The sequence below is a fragment of the Phalacrocorax carbo genome, chromosome 3 (genome assembly GCF_963921805.1).
Source record: "Phalacrocorax carbo chromosome 3, bPhaCar2.1, whole genome shotgun sequence".
NCBI classification, from domain to species: domain Eukaryota; kingdom Metazoa; phylum Chordata; class Aves; order Suliformes; family Phalacrocoracidae; genus Phalacrocorax; species Phalacrocorax carbo.
The window spans coordinates 41,299,256-41,322,728 of NC_087515.1; the positions used below are offsets into that span (position 1 = coordinate 41,299,256).

The 23,473-nt window shown below is 44.9% G+C and overlaps 1 protein-coding gene across 8 annotated transcripts in view; it reads left to right on the forward strand.

The window, feature by feature from the left end:
• SERTAD2 (SERTA domain containing 2) overlaps positions 1–23,473 on the forward strand; it is an 84,304-nt gene that overhangs the window by 43,642 nt on the left and 17,189 nt on the right. For 3 of the 8 annotated variants that reach the window (XM_064446667.1, XM_064446668.1, XM_064446669.1), the window contains one exon: positions 16,974–17,133. The exons of 2 other annotated variants lie outside the window; for them this stretch is intronic. The gene's annotated coding sequence lies outside the window, so the exon portion shown is untranslated. Of the gene's footprint in view, positions 1–16,973; positions 17,134–17,543; positions 17,935–18,120; positions 18,325–23,473 lie in introns of those variants that run through there. 3 more of the 8 variants (XM_064446664.1, XM_064446665.1, XM_064446672.1) reach the window with 3 other exon arrangements.

Sequence of the window (23,473 nt, forward strand, 5' to 3'; positions counted from 1 at the left end):
AAAAAAAAGGAAAAAGGTATAAGCTAACTCCATCAGTGCACAGATTTTCTGTTGGCTGGTTTGGGTGATTTATAATGGTATACAGAGCTTTGTCACCTTTATGCTGACTCGTTCCAATGCTGCCCAGAGGTCAGCCTGCTGGCCTGTAAAAAATTAGTTGTTGATCTATGTTGCTTTTCATAGTAGCCATGGTACTGGGGCTGTCATCAGTCCTACTGCAGAGCTCAGCTGGAGGGGGCTACTCAGGATATTCACTTGGCCTCTTGGCACTGGAGACTTCATTTTAGGCATCCTTATAACATGACCCTATGCAGGACACAAGCAAATCTTTTTACTTAGTGGGTAGAAGAGCAGCAATGCCAGCGGCCAGACTTGTAGCCTTTGCATGAGAACATGATTTCTTATCTAAGTGGTTACTTTGGGAAGCTCGCAGGAGAGGAGCCTGCTTTCAGTTTTTTTCAGATGGGGTTAGCACAGAGTAACAGGGCCAGTCATTGCAACAGATTATCTGCAAAGGGAATGGATGCAATGCAATTAGCAGCAGACAGGTGTCTGTGAGCATGCAAACATTTTCTTAGGGCATGTACGTTGTGCTTCTCCTTCCTGAGAAGTGCTGAGAACAAATTGTCACAGAAATGCAAAATACATTCAGTCGGTTTTGGGTTAAGGCAAGAAATGAGGGCCCTATAGCCTGGAGAGATGTGTGTGAGTCTGCGTGGGGAAAATGCACCTTAATTAGATGGGTTGACAGATCCTGTTTCTCCTGCTTCTTCCACAGTTAGCAGCATTCAGTCTAGGAAGTGCCTGCTGAATTTGCCCAGAAGTGCCCTTATGGTAGGCCTGGCACACTCACCTAGAGTCCTTCATGCCATACAGCTGGATATCACCAAGACCCAGCTTGTGACCTGTTGGGCTGGATGGACAACTTCACCCTGCGAGGGGAGCCCAGCACATTCCATGCCCTCTGCATGCCATGTTCTTTAATGATTTTTTCCAGCAGCTGGCTGGGTTTTGGCACAGAGAGGATGGTGTCTTTCCTGGCACGGCCTGGCCGGGTGCTGGGGCTGTGCCTGCCCCAGGGGCCACGTCCCCTTCTCTCATGCTGTGGAGCTTGTGGTGCTGCTGTTTTGAGCAGCACTTCTCTGAAAGTTGCTTAATAGACATGCTAGGCTCTACTTTATCTTGACAATACACCCTTTTCTTGAGAGAAATGAGAAGTTTCAATTTCAGTCACTAGCCTGTTTTTCATTAACCTGTTTTAGTCAGCAAGTCATGGCTTTACTGTGCCACTCTCTCAACCGCTGCTCATAAGCCTAACGAGATGGTGGAGCAAAACTCCTGTCCTCTGCAGAAAATGCAGAGAGAGAAAAGGCAGTTTTACCCCAAACATTAGAGTAGACTTGGTCAAATTAATGCCACAGTAAACGTCAAATATTTTGAACTTACAGGGTACTTTAAGCCCCAAGTGGGGAGGAAGGGGGGGAAGGGATTCGAGTGAAGTTAATAAACCTTTTACAACTTTTGACTTAATCTTTCATTCAGTGTTTGTATAACTCAGTTATCTGCTAGTTAATACCAGCATTTTTGATACCTCTCCAGAGCCGATACACTGCAAAACTTCAGCCCTGTTGAGTATTTGTGCTACAGCATATTTAATAGCCATGACAACAATTCAACAATTGTATAGCAGCCTCCCCTCCCTGTCTGAGTGTTGCAGGCACCAGAGTGTCTCCATTGGAAAACCCCTAAACATACAGTTTCAGCCAAAACTGGTTTAATGATAGTCTACTGAGAGCTTGACAGGCTTAAAAAAAAAAAGGCACTTTTTCCCTCTCCCCCACCACCAATTTTTTTTTTCTTAACTTCTTAGTTTCTTTTGAAAAAAGCTACTGCTGTAAAATACAAGGTGAATTAAAAAAATAAATTGCTTTAAATTGCTTAACAGGCTTGATGAGACAAAGACTGGTGTGTTGGAGTGGCTGCAGGGAGCTCTGTGGCTGCTTTTGTATGATTTCAGAGGTGAATTTAGATGGCTGGAAGATAGATGGGTGCCAGATGCAGTTTGACACAGATTCCGGCAGCTGCTCCTGCGCGAGGTTTCATTAGTGGTGAGTTAGCCAGCAGCAGAGCTCTGGAGAGGCCCTGAACGCCAAAATGACAGTGAGAACAGTGAAACAATACAATATTCACTAAGTGATTTTAATCTACGAGATTAAATGACACCCAGTCGGTTTCCGGACTTAGAAAGCCAACATGGTATAAAGTTGTCCATGGCACTCACTCTATCCAGGCCCTTGTCACATATATTTGCATTGCGAGTGCTTCCCCGATCCCTCCCCCACCCTGAAATGGGAAGAGAAGGGTTGATTTTGTGTTGCAGATATATTTTTCCATCCTAACTGTATAACGTGCTTCTAACTGCGACAGGAAATATTGGCCTTGCTTTGACAAATGCTTACATTGGACTGAAGTGTTTGCATGCTCCTGCTAAGCACAGGCATAACTGTTTGAAAGGTTAGGGCCACAATCCATGAAGAGAATGGCTTCCTCTTTAATGGATGGGCAAGTCCCAAAATCAGGAAGTCATCGGTATTTATGGTCTTGGGGAATTAGGTTTGGTTTTAAGTAAACTGGTATATTATGATGGGTGCCTTGGTAGAAATGGCGGTGGAGCTGCTGTTCTCCAGGCAGCTGAAGGCTTGTTTGTGGAGGGACACTGAAGGTTGAGGTTTTGTGAAGGGAGAGAAAATGTAATGAAACTTATTTGCAATGCAACCCAGGCTGACTGTGGTTGAAGATTCTTCTGGGGGGCTTTGTGGGCTGTGTTTTGGGAACCCTTGCTGTGGCAGGGCTGGCACTTACTGTTGTGGTTCTCTGGGCTTTGTATAAAAAATAACTTTTTGTATTACTGATTGCTTTAACAAGTGAATATCTGACTAGAGGAAGAGGTTTTCATTTTGTTAGTTGCGGGAAAGTATATAGGGAGACAAACAAAAAAGATCTCTTTTCTTCCATACCTGTCACCTGAATATTGCCATTACATATTTAACTGCTGATGTCAAACTACTGTTTCCTTTGAGTCACTGACTATCCTCACAGTAAGATGTGTATGGGTTGTCTTTCAGTCTCAACCATTTTTTGTGTGTGAATGTTACAGTTCTCTGTCTAGATGCCTTTGATACGTACTCCGTGCATGGCTTCAGTTAAGCTTTCTATATCGAGAAAGTATGCCTTAATTTAGCAGGTTAAAGATATCTCTGTTACATTAGTTTGTTCAGTCTATTGTGACCTAATCAACTAGGGATGTAAGCCATTTCATGAGGAGTAATTACTCAACAACAAAAAATTTCTCTCTTCTAGTAGCCGTGAGTGAATTGGCTAATTGGAATCCATTTTGGTAGTAGCAGGTCAGCAATCAGGAGGTGACTTTCCTGCCTGGCTTCTAGGTGGGAGGGAGAAGCTGACAGAAGCTGAAACACATAGCTACAGTTTCCTGAGGCCTCTGCAAGAGCATCACTGCCATTCATATTGATGCCCCATGCACTGTGAGAGCCCAGTGCCCTAGCGCTTGCCTTTAACAATGACGCTATGACATGGTTTTGTCAAAACCCTTTCCTAGATGTTTTTTGGGAAAAAAAAAATTGTGATTGGGTTGGAAGTACCAGATCTGCTCTCAAGACTTGCAAAAGAGCTCTGGTTTTATTGTTATTACTGGGGGTAGGGGGTTGCAGTGGTGGCGTTATCATGTGACAAATCTTCTCCATTGCCTGGTCAAGAAGATGGTGTGAAGTTTAGGGATGTTGGCTAACTATGTCTCTACTCGGAATAACTTATGACAGTGACAGAGCAATTTTTGCTTTCATTGTTTCATCGCTTAGCAGCATGGGCTGCCAGTCCTGCCAGAGGTGCCGTGCTGAGGAATCTTTTAGATGACCCCAGTGGTCGGTGTCCTGTTTTTCTACTTCACCAAGAGACAGATCACGGAGGTGCATTCTGATCCCGCCCCATACCCCCCCCCACTCCCACCTTCAAATCTTGCTGAGGGGGAGGTGGAGAGGAAAATCCTCATGAATTAACATTATTTCCCTGGTGGGCTTTGCTGCCATTTTATCTAATTACGCCTGCTGTTTTCCAGATCACATTGTAAGCATTTGCATGAAGGGGCTTTCACTTACCTCCTCAAGTAAATTAAATAACAGCCCTTAGGCTGGGCTGACAGCATAATGCATTTTCATGTGGGAGATCAACAGCTCCCATACCTTGAGATGGGAAACGCTGAAATGACAGGGAAGATCTGCACTTTTGTCTTGGATTAGGGCAACTAGACTGGGTTAGGGCTACTTTGAAAATTGCTGCTGACTCGTGTGGTATGTAGGGATCAGCAGGAAAAGAGGGACACACAGGAATCTACAGCAAGGGAGGACCATGGTTTTTGTCTCACAAGGATCCAGAGGCTACGTGTAAGATGTGCAGGAAATCCAGGGAAAGCAAGCTTGTTGTCAGCAGTTTTAAATGCGCAGCCCTACTGTAAAGCAAGAAGGGATCTGCAAACCAGGAAAGATTGGAAGCCACAGATGTAAAGCAAATGAAAGGTGCAGGCCCTGCCCTGAGGATGTTTACAATGTGACTTCGTGGATGAGGAAGGCTGGACTTGTGTTGAGCGCTCTGGAAATCAAAACGCATGGGTTTGACTTTCATTTCCACAATAAGTCATCCCGTAGTTTCCCTGTGCTTCATTTCTTCAATTTGCAAAATGAGGCAGTAGCCCATCTGCTGCTTTCTTTGCCTGACCCGTTACTCTCAACAAGTATCCAGCCCCAGGAACTGTCCTTCTTCAAATGTTTCAGAGCTCCTAGAGCCATTTGTACTATCAGCCTTGTGGGATGATCCAGTTCTTTCCCAGTCACGTGTGGTATACATCAGAAACGTGCATCAACCCTTCCCTGGCTATCGTCACTCCTCTGTTTCTTTGATAGTGTTGAGAGCTTCCGAGGAGGAGAAGGGATCAGGAACAAATGACCATGAGGAAATGTCAATGTATTTCTTTAGCTTCTGATCAGCCCAGGCTTTTCTTGGCAGAAAAGAGGAGGTTGGTGGCAAGGCAGAGAGACAAACTCCACCTCCCCCAACCATTAGGCTTGGACAAGCCTGGGGTGACCCAAAACTCTGGTGTCCTCTTGGGCTCTGCCTTTGCAGGATGGTTAAGTGCTCCAAAGCCGGGGACATGCAAGGAAGTGGGCTGGTGAGCTGAGTGGCTAAATTAAGTGAGCATTTAGTGAGTGAGGAAAAGGAGGAGATGGGCCCCTACAGAACGTAGGGAATTTAATCTGCTCTGGCTTGCTCGTGTCAGTCATGAATGGGGGTCAGCAACAGGAGAGGCTGCTTAGCTGGGGTGGTGGTGTGTGTCTTATATGGTGGGGAGCCTTGCATGTGTGTTTCATGTGAAGGAAGAAAGACCCTATGTGTCCTCCTAGTTAGCTATAGCTCTGAGGTGACAGTGAACCTCTCAGTATAATATCTGTAATGTTGAAGTACCTGCTAGTTTTTGGTGCTAATTCTTCTTTCCCTCTGTCATTGGTTAGGGATTAAGGAAATCATACAGATCACTAAGATCTGCTTGAAGGAGTCTGCAAGTGACTCAGTTTTGTCTGGGGATGCTTGCTGAAGAAATGCAGTTGACTTGTTTTTCTTTTGAAAACTGAAGATTTCTGTTGCATCAAAACATAGTTCCAGGTTGAAGGTGGGGGAGAGCTAGAAATGTTAGTGTGATGGGGGTGTAAACACCTTTTAACGTATATATTAAAGCATCTTGGCTCTTCCAAGTAACTAGAGAACTAGTTTGTGATACGTTTCTGTGTCTAAGATGAATTTTGAATGCCAGTGAGATAATGAGATTTATCAAATAAAAAGCCTGTCTTTCACTTTGTTCAGGTTTGGACTCATACCTCAGACACATGGAGTTTAGCTCAGAAGCAGCTTGTAATTTGTATCGCAAAACCACCGTGGTAATTTGTGATGGATGGTAGCCACTGAATACAAGAGGTTTGCAGTCAGGACGTGCTAATGGCTTTTGCTGACATTTGTGCTCGGTCAAAGTCACTGCAGCAGGACAGAGGACAAGTGAATGGTCAGTTTGAGGTTACCATGGGAGAGGCTGAAGAGATGTTTGCCTTTGTAAATCAGGGATTCTGATTTCTTGTCAATCATTTTTTAGCATGAACATGCATGATAGTCACAGTGCAAGACACGCTGCTGCTTTTAACATATTATGGGAAATGATTCAGGATTGATACAGCTTCTTCAGTAATCTGGTAGTATACATCCCATTATTATTATTATCATTTACTCCCTGTAGATGTTAGGAAGCTTTCTAACAATTCACAGTATCTCTCAAGCTCTCATCCCCTTCCCTCTCTTTTTTAAAAAATTAATTTATTATTATTATTATTATCATTATTATTAAGACTCCTGCTGTACACATCCCCCAAGCAAGTGGGAGGGTGAGTTGGTGGGAGATGACTTGGCTTTGAAACTTCATTTAATGCAGGGTGGGGGCAGAGAAAATGAATCTAAATTACGCAGATCCTGAAGGCACAGCAAGTGTGCTACATCACTTGTGAGCATGACTAGAAATGAAAATGAATCACAGCCTTGTTAGACACTGTATGTGTCAGTGCATGTGGGCAGAAATATCATTCAGTGAGAGAGAAAGACAGAGAGACTACATCTTTTAAAGTGTGCTGGTCCCACTGAAATCATTGTAGTATTTAACCTAATGGGCAAGAGCTGGGAAATGGTGGGACAGCTGCTCTAGGATATTTCGCTATGTTGATTTTTTGCTTCCTTTCTGAAAGTTCAAGAGGAGTCTGGACCTTTCAGCAGTGACATCTTTTTCTAAACCAGAAAAGGCTATAATTCAAGTTCAGGTTTGAACTTACTTTCAAGGTCTTTATAATACAACCACCAAGACTTACTCTGGGCTAGATTTGAATGTGGAGTTGCTTCAGCCTGTGTGTTCATTTTGCATTAGGAAGCAAATCTGATTTGCTCTTCCTGTAAACTTTTGATGGTGCACATGCACACAAACACACAGGTACACACATGCACACTGAGCTAGTTCACATATTCCAACTACAAAAACCCACTCTGGATCTGTAGCCTTGATTCCTGCAGCTGTATAATTCAAACAGCACTTATTTCTAAAATGGAAATTAGTTTTACAGTTAGGTTGTAATGTGACAGAGCCATGTCACGTGACTTGATGGAGAGATGCTGGAATCAGCTGACCACTAAAACAGACTGTATACATGTTTGAACTCCAGAAGATACTTGCCACAAATGATAACAACGTTCCTAAAGAAGCTCTTCTAGCTCCTGCAGAGACCTATCCATGGCAGCTAACAAGCAGCAGCCATCTTAAAATTCTCCCCCCCAGCATACCAAAACGACACTTTTTCAAAGCCAGATGGAGTCAACCAGTGTATTCTTTCAGGGATTTTGGTCGTGCATTTTTGTATGTTGTGCTTGGTCCTGCAATCTGCTTTTTTTTTTTTTTTTCACTAGCCCTAATGCTATTACTTCTCCAGCAAAGCAAAGGGACCCATTTGTGGACTATTGATTAGAATCCCAGGCTTTTCTGTCTTCTGGTCTAATACTGCCAGTTTTGTATGGAGGTAGTCTCCTCATGTTGCTTATAAACTAAGGTGTGTCTGCTGTGTCCTAATAGAGACGAGAGGATATGGCCTGAGTCTGCAATATTTAGTATGCATGTTCTGGAGTTCTACTCCTCCACTGAAGGGACAATTTTACCTCTCTGAGGGATTGCAGATTAAGCTTTTTTAATCACACTTTTTGTGATTAAGGGTGAAAAGGGAAATTTGTCCCCTTTCTTGAAACCAGGGATCATCTTTGCTCAGCGTAAACTGGAAGCTGTGGTAGGACTGACACCTAATAGAAGAGCTTTGTTGTCGACAGTACCAGACTACAAGTGAAAACTTTAAGGAATTTAAAAAAAGGAAACAAAACAAAAAGCCAACAAAACCAAAAGATTGTTAATGCTGGTTTTCCTGAAAGCTCTGTTACAAGAATATAGAGCTGTTTGTGTAGCTGTTGTGGGCACTATAGACTAGACGGGCTCAAGTGAAAGCAGCTTTAGATGCTATTTCACAGTCTGAAGTTTAACCAGAGCAAACTCTTGTGTTGTGTTTTGTGTTATTCTTTTCCTCTTCTCCTCCTGCTTATATTCCTGTGGGTTTTCATCTGCCGAGTGCTGGTGTGGCTAAGTTTCTTATTAATTGGAGTTTTATGTTCTGTTCCAGGTTGGTCTGTGCTGCTTTTGTCCCCAGCCTGGTTTCCAATATCTCCTAAAGACTTTTATTCTACTCACCCTTCTACCTGAATCCACACTAGATAAGATTTCCTCCTAGAGCATGTCAAACCACTTTGTCTTTAAAAAGTGGCTAGAGATGTGTGGTTTCTTCTTTATCCCCCTCCCCACAGACCAGGTGCTCTGTTCTTTCTGAACATGAAGTGGTTTCTGAACGTTAAGAAGGATGTAAACTGTTCGCAGCTGAGGACACAACAGTGCACCTCCCCCCCAATGCCAGAAAAAAAAAAAAAGAGAGAAAAACCCACCATCAGTAACTTTTGAAAATCCTGGTCATCATTTGGTGTTCCTAGAATGTCCTTACTTACTAAATGAAATGGGAATAGCTTGGCATTTTCCAGCTCTTAGATGTGACTGTTTTGGGAGAAAGGCAAGGAAGGGATCTGTACTTGCAACAAGAAAAAAAGTTTTAATTACTAAGAGCAAGAACATGTTCTGAAAAGTAAAGATTTTAGACTTAATGTGCATGGAACAAAAGGCCGTTGTGAGCTATGTACAAGAGTTGCTGAGAGTTTGTATTCTGCCCTTTTTTTTCTGTGGGAGTTATTTCCTGTTGTTGACTAGAGTTCTTTATTTAGAACCACCTAGCTACTGAATGACGGCTTGCTTGCAAGCAGAAAAAGTGTGATTAAAACTTGCTAGGGCTTATTTGAAGATCTCCCCACTTCCATTTATTTAAGGGGAATCTTTGCTAAATAAAAGAAAAAAAGGTTCAAAACAACAACTGCATTTCCTTCTCATGATTTCACCCACATCAGCTGTGACAGCTAGCAAAAATATGTTGGGAGTCTGAGGTCTTTCACCTGAACATCTCATGGAAGATGATGTTTCTCTAACAGAGGTGGTTTGTTTTAGGTTGTTCTCATTCTAAAACCAAAACAAATCCATCAAATGCCAGGCCTCCCTTCTCGCTGGTAGAAGTAACACACTGGTGTTCTTGGGGGGTGCGGCAGCTCTTTGTACAAACCCCACAACTAGAGTAGGAGTGGGCACTTCCACTGTCCCAGCTGCTCAGATGAGAATGAATTTCCTTTGAAGAGCGCTGCCAGCAAAAAGAGTTTTCTGTCTGCTAACCTGCATGGGAATAGTATTTGTGTGTGTAGAGTCAAATTATCAGCACTTTGACATCTGCTTAACTACTTCTTTTGCTCTTATGGCAGGAGCTTAACATCCAGTTAAGAGTTAAGGAAAGTTAGCAGAAAACCAAGCTGGGTAGGAAAAAAAAAGATTTAACCTGAAGGCTAACACTACTGGACTATGGGTGTAAGTAAGCAAGCAAAGTAATCGGGATTTACTATGACTTTTTTTGTTAGCAGGAGTCACACTAGGAATGTCCCCTGGATGTGGTTGATTATAAAATGCCCTGGGGCATGAGGACAATCATCCCTCCTTGACTTGTCCGGCCCTGGCTGTGAGCCTCTTGCAGAGGGTGCCCGTTTCTGCCCAGGTATTGCAAATAGGCAGGTGCCTCTCTATGAAGTACCTGGCTGCTGGCTGCTCTTGCAGGTGTGGAACAAGTTATGGCTCAAGACAGCTATTCACATCTTTCCTTCTACAAATAAAGCTGATAGAAGCTGGTTTGTAAAGCTGGATCTCTGAAAGATAATGGCATGTAAAAGAATGAGGGGGTTTGGGAGACTTCTGGCCTTCCCTTTGTGCTGGGAAAGTCTGTGGTTGGGAGAAGCAGGGAGATCCTCGGTGATATTCCTTGTAGTATTTTTTTCTGCTGTTGTCCAGAGGTTGAACCAGAGAACGCCCTAGACTCTGTAGCAGCACCATCAATGGGGATGCAGCTCTTCCCCCCTGTTTCCTGGGTCTACTAATTTCCCTTGGCCTGTTCCTGTCTGTACTCCCAACATGACTCCGCTTTGCTCCCCCACCAAGGCTAAAACTAAAAAAAAGGGAGAATTATTACTGTTTGAGGGCGCTGCTTATGGCTGTCTCAGAAAGCCAGTACTGGCTTTAGGGAACAGCATGCCACGTGTGGTATCTGCTTCCCTAGGTCCTTGCCATCCTTCCCACAATATATATCTTCTACCTGGCCCTCCCGGCCCCCCCAAATCCTGCTGTGTTACAAGAGAGATGGGGTGACCAGGCAGAAGAGCTGCCTCTCCCTTCTTCCAAAAGGGAGTTCCAGGGGATTCTTTCAAATCCCCTGCCACATTTCAAGGACATCAGCACCCCAAAGCCACTATGGAGGAAGAAAGCAAGCAAGCATAAGAGGTGTGAAAGGAAGAGCAAGATGACCCTGATGATAAATGGTGGTTTCCCAGCTTTCTTCTTTGTCCTGGTGGTAGATCCTAAATACTGAGTGGGTTTGCAGTGATTTAGTGTTTCATCTTTGCTTGGGAATACTAATTAGGTGTAAACTTCTTTTAGCCTTTGGCTAATGGTCACTATAAATGAACAGCTTTCCTTTAAAGTGAGAGAGCATAAAAAAGGTTAGAGGAAAACCTAAATTAATTTGTGCGGTTCCTTTTTTCTTCAGAAAGCTAAAATGAATTCTGACCGTTACAGGGGTGGTTTTAGGTAGAGTTAAGATATACAGACTTCACCCACAGTCTGTTTACCTGCATATACAGTATGAGCTCTTGCTGACTCTTAGTCGTGCTAGCGTGAGGGAATGTAGGGAGGCAGAATGAATCATTACCACAGGCATAGTCAGTAAAAGCATCTGATGTACTCATTCACTTTTTTTTAATATCTTCTTTGCACATAATCTAAGAAATTGCAAATTTTGTGAAGGGTTAAAACTGAAAGACTTGTGCATTCACTGCATTGACTCAATGAGTTCAGTTCTGTATGATCTTCATTTATTTGTAGTGGAACAGAATGGCAGTGGGAGTTTATGCTACATTTGATGTTCTTGTGCTAGGTTTTTTGCCAGCTCCATTTTTTTTCCTCTTCTAAATTTGGCCCTGCAGATTCAACTTCTGTTTTATTGGGGTTTGGTGGTTTGGGTTTTTTTTTGTTTGTTTGTTTTTTAAAGATGTTGTATAGGTCACTCACTGCTTACTTAAGATTAGACCCTCAGAAACCTTAGTCTGTATGAAAGAAGTACAGATAAACGTCGTCTGTAAATAATTTTGCACCTGGGACAGTCAGGAGAAGGATTTATCATTGCAAATTTGAATTACCTTGAAAATACCTCTATCTTTCTTGGTAAGCATTCCTTGAATCTAGAGGCTCTAAGAAGCTGCAGAAACTAGTTTTAAACAAAATGGCCAATCCCCCAAAACTGTGTAGGAGCTCTTAATATGCTCTATAGGTTGTATTCCAGCCAGCAGAACCAGCTAGAGGTGGGTGCATTCATTTGGATGTTGATGTATTATCTCATGTTTTCATGTAAATAAGGGCTGAAATAGTTTTGGTTACACACACACACGCACACACACACACACCCACCCCCCACCCCGCCCCCCGGTAATGCATCTGAGCATGAACACATTAAACTCCAGTGACAGAGTTTTAAGTGCTATGTAACATATTGCAACGCTATATAGCACCCTGTATCAACACTGTAGCCATGACACCATTTTGGTTTTGCCCTCCCAGCCTCAAACACATTGCTACTGTTGTACAACGCTTTACTGTGACAAATCTGAGCAGGAACATCCACTTCTAGAAGCCTCTTGTCACCCTGATGGTAGCCCTGTTTGGTCTATCAAGCCCTTGGCATTTCAGCAGGATTGAGCAGTGCTAAACATATTCTATCTTACTTACGCAGCCAGGCCTCTTCCAGGTTTTAAGTGCGTTTAAGAAAAGGGGGGGGAGCATCTGTGGTCCAGAAATGTATGGCTTCATGTAGAGCTCAGTTGGGGTGTCTTTACTTCAGAAAAGGCCTGTAATACGTGCAGCGTACATGGTAAGCCAGATCAGTAGAGCTGCTCTTCCCTGGTGAGCCAGGAGTGGGTAGTCCATCAGCATAAGGGAAATGGTGATGACCTTTGTATTGAAGCGTGTGTGTGGCTTGCATGTTTGACAGCCCCATGTGAAGATTTTCAGTCTCATGTTGGGTTTGTGCTCAAGACTAGTGGGTGGCTGAAGTCTTCTGGGTTGATTGCAGTGACATCTGTTTACACCAGTGGTTAATTAGGCCTGAAGACTGGCCATCTCTCTGTATTTTTTTTCCCACCGTTTCTGTGTTTTTTCTTTATTAGAAGTATTCCCTACTTGGTTGTTAAACAGAGCCTTTTGTTTTATCTGCAGATTATTTTTTTTCCTGTTAATCCATTGGCCCCAGTATGAGATTAATATCAGGACATCAGTGTAGCCTCTCTTCAAAAAAGTAACCAAGTGTTCCAGAAAAGAATGAATTGTGCTTTGGATAGAGACTGCACTGTGAGCACTGAAAGGGAAAGAAAAGCAGCCTAAAACTGTTTAAAACTCAGCTCAATGCAAAGTACAACCCACTGTGTTTTGAGAAGCAAGAGTGGAAAGGGGAGAATGTTTTAGGAGCCTGTGTGCTATACAGTCGGTGTTGGTGTGAACAGTCTGGCCTGGGTCAAAAGTGCAGCACATCGTGCAGGTGATACAGCCTGAATGGGATTTGGGAAAGAACACTGATGTTTATGAAAAGGCAAAAAGACGTGAGAAGACATACGGCAACAGTAGGCAGCACAAAGCTCTGTCAGAGGACGACAGAGTGTTTCAGCTGGAGCCAGGATGATGCACACCAGCAGTCTTCAGAGGACTGGGAGTGCACTGGGAATTACAGAGGGAGGGAGTCATATGCATGCATGAGGAATGCAGCAAAACCTCAACTAACTAAGCCAGCTAATGCACATGGCGTTTTTTTCTTTCCTGATAATCCTCTTCCATAATATTTCCTTAATTTTAATATGTGAAGAGTAGCCCTTTTGAAAAGCATCTAAATCACCAAGACTTATTTTCAGATGGAACCTTGTCACCCTTGTCCTTGACACGCACTGGGGATTTTTACTGGGTATAACTATTTGAGTGCTATCTTGGAGTTAAGGTTTTTTTTTCTTAATTCATGAATTTACCATGTGGCACAACCCTTGATACTGCCAAGCAACAGCTTTCTATTACTAGACTATATGGGCCCCATCCTGCATTACAGAAGCCAAAAGCAGTATTTGGGAAACAGACATTGGCATTGAAATCTATAGGAAGGCTTAGAATAACTATACAAAAGGGGTTAGTTGCAGTCAGAATATTGATTCATGAGCTCCGTGGTTTTTTGCATCTCTGCTCATTTTACCCAAGTAAAATCAACTGCCCAACTGGACATATAATATATGATACTGCATTAGAGCTAAAGCTGCATTTGGTCACACTCATTAATTAAACTGATTTCTCCTGTAGTTTTTTTTTTCCTAGAGAACTAACGGAGAATTATAATTAAGCATATTATGCATTCTAGGGAACTGTGTTTCTCCTACTGCCACAAAAACATTAAAGGAGAAGAACATTAACTAAAGCAGAACATGAAGGGGAAAAAAGAGCTAAAACTGGAGTGAGAAGGAAGGAGCATTCCTTCATTCGGTTTTAACCGGTTCCTCTGTGCCTTGGGACATGGGGGGCAGCCTCGTTCCAGTAAAAGAGTTGCACTAGCAAAAAAGGAAAAAAAACAATTGAAAACTCGAGGAAAGCAGCCCAGCTCACACGTGCAGCTTGCTCCCTGCTGACGTAGAGGTGCGAACTGCAGTCATGCAGCACCCCACTTTTTTTTGAGGGGCTTGCTTTTATTTGTGGCTGAGCCTTGCATGAGAAGGGCCCCACTCCAGAAAGTCAGTATGACCCCTGAGCTGGCCTGAACGGAGATGGCATGAGGTCTTAGTGGTGTTTAATCAAGCCTTTGCTTGTAGTGTGCTTGCTTCTTACCTGTGATACCTGCGTTGCTTGGTGGGGAGCGGTGCTCTAGTGGAAGGAGCATCCTTGGCTGTAGGCAGGCCCTTTGTTTAGCTTTTCCCAAGTTATTAGTGCTGATGGGGTCTTCATCTGCAAAAAGTTGTCTGTTCTGGGGGCAGTATTAGGTATTTGCCTGTCAGCGCCTGCATGCGCTGAAGCAAAAACATGCAGGGAGAAAATGAAGAAGTTTTGTTCTTACAATTACCTGGTGAATTCCCACACTATTAATGTGTACTGCAATTAGAAAGAAAAAGGCCAAGGATGCAATTAGAAACATAGGAAGCAGTTAACTGCCTCGTTTTTGAAAAACGTGAGGGTTGCTGACATTCCAGCACACCAAAAGTTGCTGCTCTTTCCTAATTAGTGCATGTGTTGATAGGCAAAGATTATCTGGCAGTCTGTAGTATTTGTAATGAGCTACCCTATGAAGCCTGGTGTCTGTTTTCCCCCTCCCAATCTTTCCAATCTTTGATTTCTGTTTGTTCATTTATTTCTTTAACACAGGAGGGTTTCTGAATGATCTACAGGAGACCTGGCCTCAGTCAGGCAAGCTTTGACCATCCTTGCTCAAAGACAAGGCCGCTTAGACTATATGCCTGTGGCCCACGTCAGGTCAGACCGCTGTAGAGAAATGCTGTTCCATTCCTCCTCTTTTAGCGTGTTGTCTTCATGTGTGAGGAGTTGAAGGCCTGTGTCAAGGCTATGACTGCACAATGACATTTGCGCTACAGCTCCTTGGGAAGCCCTTGTGTGCACTGTTCCAAAATGGGGTGCGTTTTGCGTGGCTTCTCCTCACAGATACGCAGACTTTTCCCCCTGCTCCTGCAGGCTTTGGAAGACTGTGCTGACACGCTTCCTTGTACAGTGTTTTGTGGCTCAGTTGCAGGCTGTTTCTTCAGGCTTACCAACATGTTTGGGCAAACTGCATTTGGGCCTTGCAGACACCTTCTGGTCAGATTGCTCCGGAGCTGCAGAGTAGAGTTTCTTGGCCAGAAAGGTCTCATTAAATCAGGTGGGAGGCAATGTGAGAAGCAGTTGGCAGTGGGATTATTTGTCTTGCGTAGCCTAACCTCGTCCTGCCACGATGGAGCCTCTGCTGTACGCGAAGTGTAGGAAGGAGCTCTAATCATATTGATTTGTATCATGACCTCTGCTCAGCTGAGAGTGCTTCTGAGTGTGGACACAGGTTGTACTAGTTGTGTTCAGAGGAACAATCTGAGTTATGGCGTGACTATAAAATCCTGCCAAGAAAGGCCCAGGGGAGTTACAGTAGGAAACAGAAGGGGCTGTGAGTTTTCTCTTATGCTAGTGTAAAATTGGAGCAACCTAACAAAGTCAGAAGCGTTTAAAACTCAGAACGCAGGCTCAGGCCTTTTACTGCCGAGTATAACATGGCAAGATTGGGGCCGTGGATATCGGACTGAGTTCAGCTGCTTATTTAGCAAATGTTTGTGGTTATGCCTATGGTGCCGGTGATAGTGTGCACACACCCAGGCACAGGGACTGTAAATCTGCTGTGGACTTTGAGCTCCAGAAGGCAGGCACTGCTTGGCTGGATGCATCCACAGCGTAATTATGCAAAGCCAGATCCTGCCATGGTATAAATCTGGTGTAAAGGAGGGCAGAATGTGTCTCTGAAATTTGGTGGATCTGGCATAAAAAAACCCAAAACCCAAACCTGGTTGAAAAATGTGTAAATATTCTGGCTGGCTTTTGAGTAGTCTTAAGCACACCAGATGGGTACTGCTCCATTCATGCCCTAAAGAAAATGCTCTTCCTTTTATTTAATGATTTTTTTTTTTACCATGACTCTTGTAATTTCAAGAAGGAGCTTGTTTTCCCAAGTTGAAGGACCAAATTTCAGCAGCTGGCTGCTGGAAAGTATCCAGCCAGGGGAAATTCTGGTTTCAATTTTTACCAGCTCCTGAGCAATTCACAAGTCACTTGTCAAAATTCTGTAAATGGTTCATTAATTGCTTTGCAGATCTGGTTCAGGGCTACCTGTGTACTGCAGACAGAGAGGATGAGTGGGTTTAGATCTCCTCAAAAGAATGGCTGGTAGCGGGGATGGGAGGGGGAAGGTGTGCCAAGACCTCCAGAACTGGCAAAGTCAAACACCAGTTTTTTGATCTGATGCTCTTTCCTCCCGTTTTAGTGACTTCAGCAGAGTGTTATCTGAAATACCAGTCTTGGTGTTTAAATATCAGTTAGATGGGTCTTTTCAATGACAATTTTAAGAATCCATAAAATCATCACTTAATCGCCTTCTGTTTTGGTAGATTCACTATTTTAACTGGGGTTTATTTCTCTTTGTGGATTTTTGGTGGATACAATTTCCAGGTTAAAGAAATCTTCCCTCTAAAAGTATCCTTCTTTTCCTTTTCAGTTTTCTATCTGAAGATGGAACTTAATTTCTAGCAAGACCATCAGTTTGATTGATCACAAATCATTACAGACCATTTTGAGCATAATACCTAAACGAGTCGTGATATTAATGACTAATAATCGCCTTTATGTTAGGTCTTAAAGCTTTATTGTCCAGAAGTACAACCGGTTTAGTGGAACATGAAAGGCCGGAACGATCCGAGATGCCGCTGGGGCTGCTGCCAAAACTGTAAGGTGTCTGCAGCGCCTTTTGCAGCACCGGCTGGGGTTACAGTCCCTTTCGAAACACGATCATTGAGGTAACTTAAAATAATCGTCGTCTTTCCAGATCGCGCCTGCTGCCGAGCACTTCCCCCTTCCCCCAAGTCGTCTTCGTGCGCTCCAACATCTCCGCTTGGCCTCATTTTTGTGCTCCGGTGGTACCTGCACAGCCCAAATTAGCAGCGAGGATCCCACGGAGGGGGGCCGCCGCCTCCCTCGGCTCCCAGGTGAGCTCCGGGGCGGGGAGCGGTCGGCAGCGCTCGCGGGATCCGCCAGCCCCCCGGCTCCGCCGGGCCCGGCCGTGGGCTGACCGGGGCGGCACGGGGGCACGCGCCGGGGCAGCCTGGGGGCCAGCACCGCGGGGGAACCGGGCTGCCCGGGGGCAACCGAGCCCCGGCCGGGTCCTCGCCGCTGGATAGCTGGGATACTTGTCATATTTGCGGTCGGGGCGCGTTGGCACCCGCCTTTGTCCCGGCCCGCGGCCCGGCGCTCCCCGGGGAAGCCCCGGCGGCGGCCGCCGCGCTGCCGGGGACCGCGCCGCCTGCCCGGGGCAGAGGCACGCGTGGGCAGCGCGGGGAGCCGTGCCGGCGGCCGCGGGGCGGCGGGGGGGGGGGGTGGGGGGAGGAGGAGCAGCGGGGCGGGGGAGGAAGGCCAGGGCCGAGGCGGAGCTTTGACGCGGGCCAGAGGGCGAGGAGCTCGCCGGAGCCGCCCCTGTCGTCAGTGCTGGCGGCAAGTGCTGGGAGCTGGGGCTGGTGCCTCCTCCCTCTCCTCCTCCTCCATTGTATAATGCTGCGTGATCGCAGTCGCCGGGGCACAGCGGAGGCTTAAATCCTCACGCCGCCTGCGCCTGCCTCCTCCTCCTCTGCCTCCTCCTCCTCCTTCTTCTCTTTCTCCTCCTCCTCCTCCGCATCCCACCCGGCCCCTCCCCGGAGCGGCGCGGCGAGGGAGCGACATATGGAGCTGCTCTAGGGCGAGAGTTGGCGACCTCCCCCTCTCCATGCGTTAGTTCTCAGGTGGAGCTGCATGTGGTGAGTGGGGCTGCGGGGCAGCGGCGTGCGGCTCGGGGGGGGGGGGGAGGGCGGGGGTCGCGCCACCCCCCGGCCCCCCGCCCCGGTTTTGCGAGTCATCTGGGCTTGTTTTAAATTTGTGCGGTGTCCTCACCCTCTCCTCCCGGGGCGGGGGGGTGGGGGTGGGGGGGCGCGTGCGGAGATGAGCAGAGGAGGAGGAGCAGCAGAGGAGTTGCTTTTAAAATATCTCCCCGTCCTCGTCGATGCACGGAGACCCCGGGCCGAAGCAGGTGCGTGCGTATAGTTGGAATGTACTTTTTATCGAGGCTGCTGTGCCGGCCCCGGTAGTGCGGGCGGTTGTGCTCTCAAGAGCCGTGCTACATCCGACTCGAAGAAACCGGCTTTACCCCGGTAAGTTAACGTGCGCGCCGGGGAGCCCCTTGAACCGGGAGGCTACAGCCTTGCTCCCTTTTCCCAGCAAGAGCGGGGACTTCAGGGTACCCCTAAGAGTGCGTGCCGTAGTGCCAAGAGAGCTAAAAGGGCCCGGGGGAGACTTCCACTCCGCTGGAGCAAAGCTGACATATGGCCGGGCAGGACCCGCCTGGCCCCACTGGCTGGACCTTTCCAGGGGTTAGTGCTAGGGTGGCAGCAGGGCAGGGGATTAGCGAGTCTTTTCCCTCAGCAATAGTGCTCTTGGGTCTTCCTTGGAAGCACCACCAGCATGGAGACACAGGCGTTTGGGGGGCTTTTGTGAGCAGCGTGGTTCACCTTTTGGAAGTGATGGCAAAAGAACTGTTTATTGGGATTACCTTCAGGGTGGGGAACTCTTGGAAAAATCATTCTGCGATGCCATTTTCATTTAGAGTGTTTGCTCCTTTACTCATGTCAGCGTGTCAGGATCTGGAAGGATAAGTTCTTCTTAAGCGTGAAAATAGGAGTGCAGCTACCTGCTGTCATTTCTTGCATTTTGTGAAGCACAGCAGGAAAACCCAGGGACGCTTTTGTTGAAAATCTATAGAGGGGTTCGTGTGCTGTCCCCTGGGGCCCTTGGTGGCTGATCTACAACACGGGTCAGCTGCTGGTGTAAAATAAAACAAATCTGCCCATTTTATCTCCATCTGGGGGGGCTGTCAGCCCCTTTACCCAAACTTCAGTGCAGCACACCAGAGCTGTTGCGTGTGGCAGTCTGTGTTCAGACAAGTCCAAAGCTCTTGGGATCAGGAAAGTCCAGGCTTTTCAGCTAGTGCCCAGTGAAGTCAGCAGGGTGGCTCTTGCTGCCATCAGTGGGTGCTGGATTTGGCTGCTGTAGAATATGCTATTGCTCAAACAATGGTGGTAGAGGGCTTGGCTGCCCCCTAACATCAGTTTTATGCTTGTGTCTCTCAAATGGAGTAAACAGTTTCTATTTATGTGAGTTGAAATGACACTTCCTACCTTTTTATTCTGATTTTTTTTTTAAGGGATTCGCCCACACAAATGGAGGTGCCTGTGTCTTATGGGCTTCTTGTACAGTACAAAATTGACAGAGGCACCTCGGTTTCCATCTAAGTGTGAGCGAGGCTTTCACATGATAAAATGAATTGTGTTTTCTTAAAAGTTGCTGTTGCTTGTACTTATATTACTGTAGAAATTAAGTAGTTAATTAACCAAGGTAAACTGAAAGTAGCCCTTTCTGCTTGAAGTTAAAATGCATAATTTTTTTACATAATAAGATGGTATCTTTGGAATCTGATTTAACATAATGAGCTAGTGGTGGTAGTAGAGATAGGAGGAGGATTAGCAGTTTCTGCTGCCAGACAGGTATCTGAGAGCATGTCCTAGGGAATACTTCCATTGTCCAGGCAAGTATTCCAGCATCTAATGTAACAGCTGTAGATCTTCCTCTTTTTGTGACTGATCCTACTTCCATTTAAGTTGGTAGCAAAAACCACCCACTCCTTTTCTGCAGGAACTGGATTGGACTGCTAACAAATGAAGCTAGACTTTGTGCGTATTAAAACACCACTTTGATTTTTGTGTCAGGCTGATTTCTTTTTCTCTGAAGCTGATTAAAAACAAACAAAAAGAAACTTGCTAGCCAGAGGTACTTCTGGTTTTGTCTGCAGACGAAGCAGTCTTAAAGGCTATTAAATACATCTGTAGGTGCTGATTTATTAAGAATTGTATTCCTTTATACACCTCTTTTTAATGGGAAAGATTAAATAATGACAGTTTCTCAGTGTTTTGATGGAAAATAATAATGTAAATTGAAGCACTCTAATTGTCTGCCTGAGAGGCATTAACGAGTTTGAGATAATGTCCTAATATCAAGGAAAACCTCAAATTTCATATTCTGAATTCTTTTTAGCTTCCATGAAGTACAACAGATCTTATGCAATATCTAGTTTGAAGGATTTTGCCATCATTTACACAAGATGTTTTTATTTTTCCAATAAATAATTCATAGGGAACAATTTTTTTTTTTTAGGAACTCTGACTTTTTTCACACTGATGTAAAACACTCCTGGCACAGTTCATCTCCGGCCGTGCTAACACTAGACAGGTGATCCAAAATACTTGTGACTATTTTTGTTTTATGTAACATCTTAAAGTGTAATCTGTCAAGCAAGGAGAATGCAGTACTTTGAAAGTGTAAGTAGTCTTCTGGTGATCTACTTGTAAGGGCTGGGTAGCAAGAGAGACACCTTCTTCTAACTCAGCTTTATGTGTGTAACCGGCTCATGAGGAGACAGCTCTGGTTGCAATGGTTCCTGAACATGCACACACACAAATCAGTGCTAGAAACGACGGCTTTCAGTTACCAAGTCCAAAGATCAGGAGCGTTCCAAAGGAGAGAGCAAGGTCCGGCTTCAATGTAAGCAGGTTGGCAGTAAGCACAGATCTTTATTGTAGGTGAATCTTTTGCTAATTAATAGTTTGTAGAAAATGGAATTTGCCAATCTGAGAACAGCACTTGTTTTCCTCAGGGGGATGTAATTGCATGTTTTCTGCCCCTTCTTTTATTTCTAAACTTTCATCAGTCAGAGGAACTGTGCTATTATAAAGAAGTGTGTGTTTTCTGTAAATGGAGAGAGACCCTCAACATATGTTAGTTCTTTAATTCTTTTATAATCAAAGTCAATTTTTGTTTGCTATAGTGGAGGCTTCAGGTTTGTTCAGCATTACCAGTGCAAATGCTGTAACAAAAAATAAGATAACAATGCTGACTCTTCAACACAAGTGGGGAAAGAAAGCCCTGTAAATGCAGCGCTAACTTTGCCATTTGGATGTTCTGAACTGAACTCAGCTGAAATTGAGCAAAACAGAGTCCAAAGCAAACATGTTTCTGGGAGATGGCAGAGGTTTTGTGAAAGGAATAGGCCTGTATGTACTGTGTCTGTACAGCACCAATCACAGTAAGAGCCTTCTGTCTCATACCTCTACAAGTATTAAACAGTGTGTTAGAACTGTGGAATAGAAACTGCACGGTGGTGTTTGCTTCACTGTTGGCTTCCAATGAGCGTGTCAGATGCTCGGTGTCATTGCAAAGTGGCCCAGAGGAGCTGCGAAGACAAGTTAGACCTGCAGCTGGGAGATTCCTCTGGCACAAAGGGGAATTCCTGGGTGGGGAAGACCTGATTTGAGGGGCATATCCAAGGGAGAGCGGGGCTGGTCTCCAGGGGCATCAGACAGCTGGTGGTACAGCCTCATTGATCTTCAGAAATGGCTTTAAGTCGCGACAAGGAGCCAAGGTAGTTTGAAAGGTCTGAAGAAGCTATCAAGTCACCAGAGAGCGAGTTTTTTGGTTTTCATGTGTCCCTTCTTTGAGGGTGGAGGCTCAGCTAGCTCAAGTGAGACAGCAGCCACCACCACATCAGAGTGACTGTGGATTCAGGCTGCTGCAGTGATATTAAAACCATGCTGAGTCCTGTGTTAGGCGAGTTCAAACCATTATTCTTCCAAATAAGGGGCTGGGTTTGGTACTGAGCTCTGCCTGGTACGTAAAACTGTAGGTGTTGCCATATAACGTCTGAAGTTCCCAACCTATATAACATGATCAGTGTTTTGAGGAGCAGTGGGCTTAAAGAGGAATGAATCATTAATATTGCTCTGGAATTGAGTTTTAAGTGGCATTGAATGACATGAGTGAGTCTGTGTAATTATTAGGAGCCAAAGCTGTTTACTTTGCTTTTATACCAGTAAGGTGTATTGGATTTCATTTGACAGCTTCTGCTTCCAATGAAGTTAGAATAAAAATTGTATTCTTGATATAGTAGAATACAAAGAGAAAAGTGCAAATGTGCGTTGTTTTCTTTAATGTTATTTTTAAAACTGGGTGGTGTATGGAGTATCAGAAGAAAGAAGCTCCCTTTTCAAAGGAACCCTGGGTTGGTGGGAAGATCTGAAATTGCCTTAAAACTTGCTTGGGTCATCTGTAATGAATAAAACTGCTTTCTTGATTCCAGTTTTTCAATACCCTCAGGAAACCTTTGTGCTGTTTGAGCAGCACTCACCTTTAACGGAAACGTGACAATTATCGGCTGTTTTCTTACAGTTTCTTATATTAGCCTGTAACATTAGCCTCTTAAAAACTCCTGTTGTGCCAGGCAGGCAATAAGGCTGAGTGAACTGTGCTATAGAAAGAACCACCCATGATTGGAGGTAAACTATGCGGATATATGTTGGGGTGGAGGTTGAAAGGAGCGTGGAGGGCATACTTGAAGCAGACAGTGCAACTGCTACAGCAGGTCTGACTAGTTTGAGATGCCTAAAGGCAGCTTTGTCTTAACTTCAGGTAGCTGCAAAATGAAGTTTTAAAACCTAAGTCAGAACTGCATCATCACCTTCCGGTGCCTCCACAAACTCTCTACTTCTCGTGTGTTTTTACAGGCACTCTTTCAACCTTGGAAGAAGTGTTTAATAGATACACGTACACGTGCATGCATATCATTTGCATATTTTAAAAATATACATTTCATCAAGATAGGAGACTGGCGTTCATGCACAAACCACAGGTTTTTTTTAAACAGTGGTAACGTTTTGCTTTCTTAGCGCTCTGTGTGTGTATATGTGCATGCGAGAGAGAAGCCATTCCATTTAAACATTTTTGTATAGCACGATTTGTTGCTCGTTGGTTCTTGTGCCTTCGGCTGTTCCTGTGTAGGAGGAGGGACTTTTGCACTTTATTAGTCTGTGCTGCGGTTGGAGGGATTTTGACCAGGACTACTTCCATACTGGCTGTCCCAGGGGTGCAATAACCTGCTTAGGTTACCCTCCTGTCATCTAGCTCACAGTCTCCCTTACCCTCCCACTCCATCTGTTTGGCAAAATTGGCTCTTCTAAACAGCCCTTCCCCTTTCCTCCCCTAACTAAAGTATTCCAGAAATAACTTGCGAATGAATAGGAGAGAGAATATGTTCTCTTTGTGTAGCATACAGTGTAAAGCTTCTTGTTGCTGCTGTGCTTCCCCTTGCTGGCAGTGGAACGTACGTGATACATATGTGCTCTGATGTGGGGTTTTTTTTAATTGTGGGGAAAAATCAGTGTAATAATATCTTGGGTGAGGTGAATGGGTTGTGCC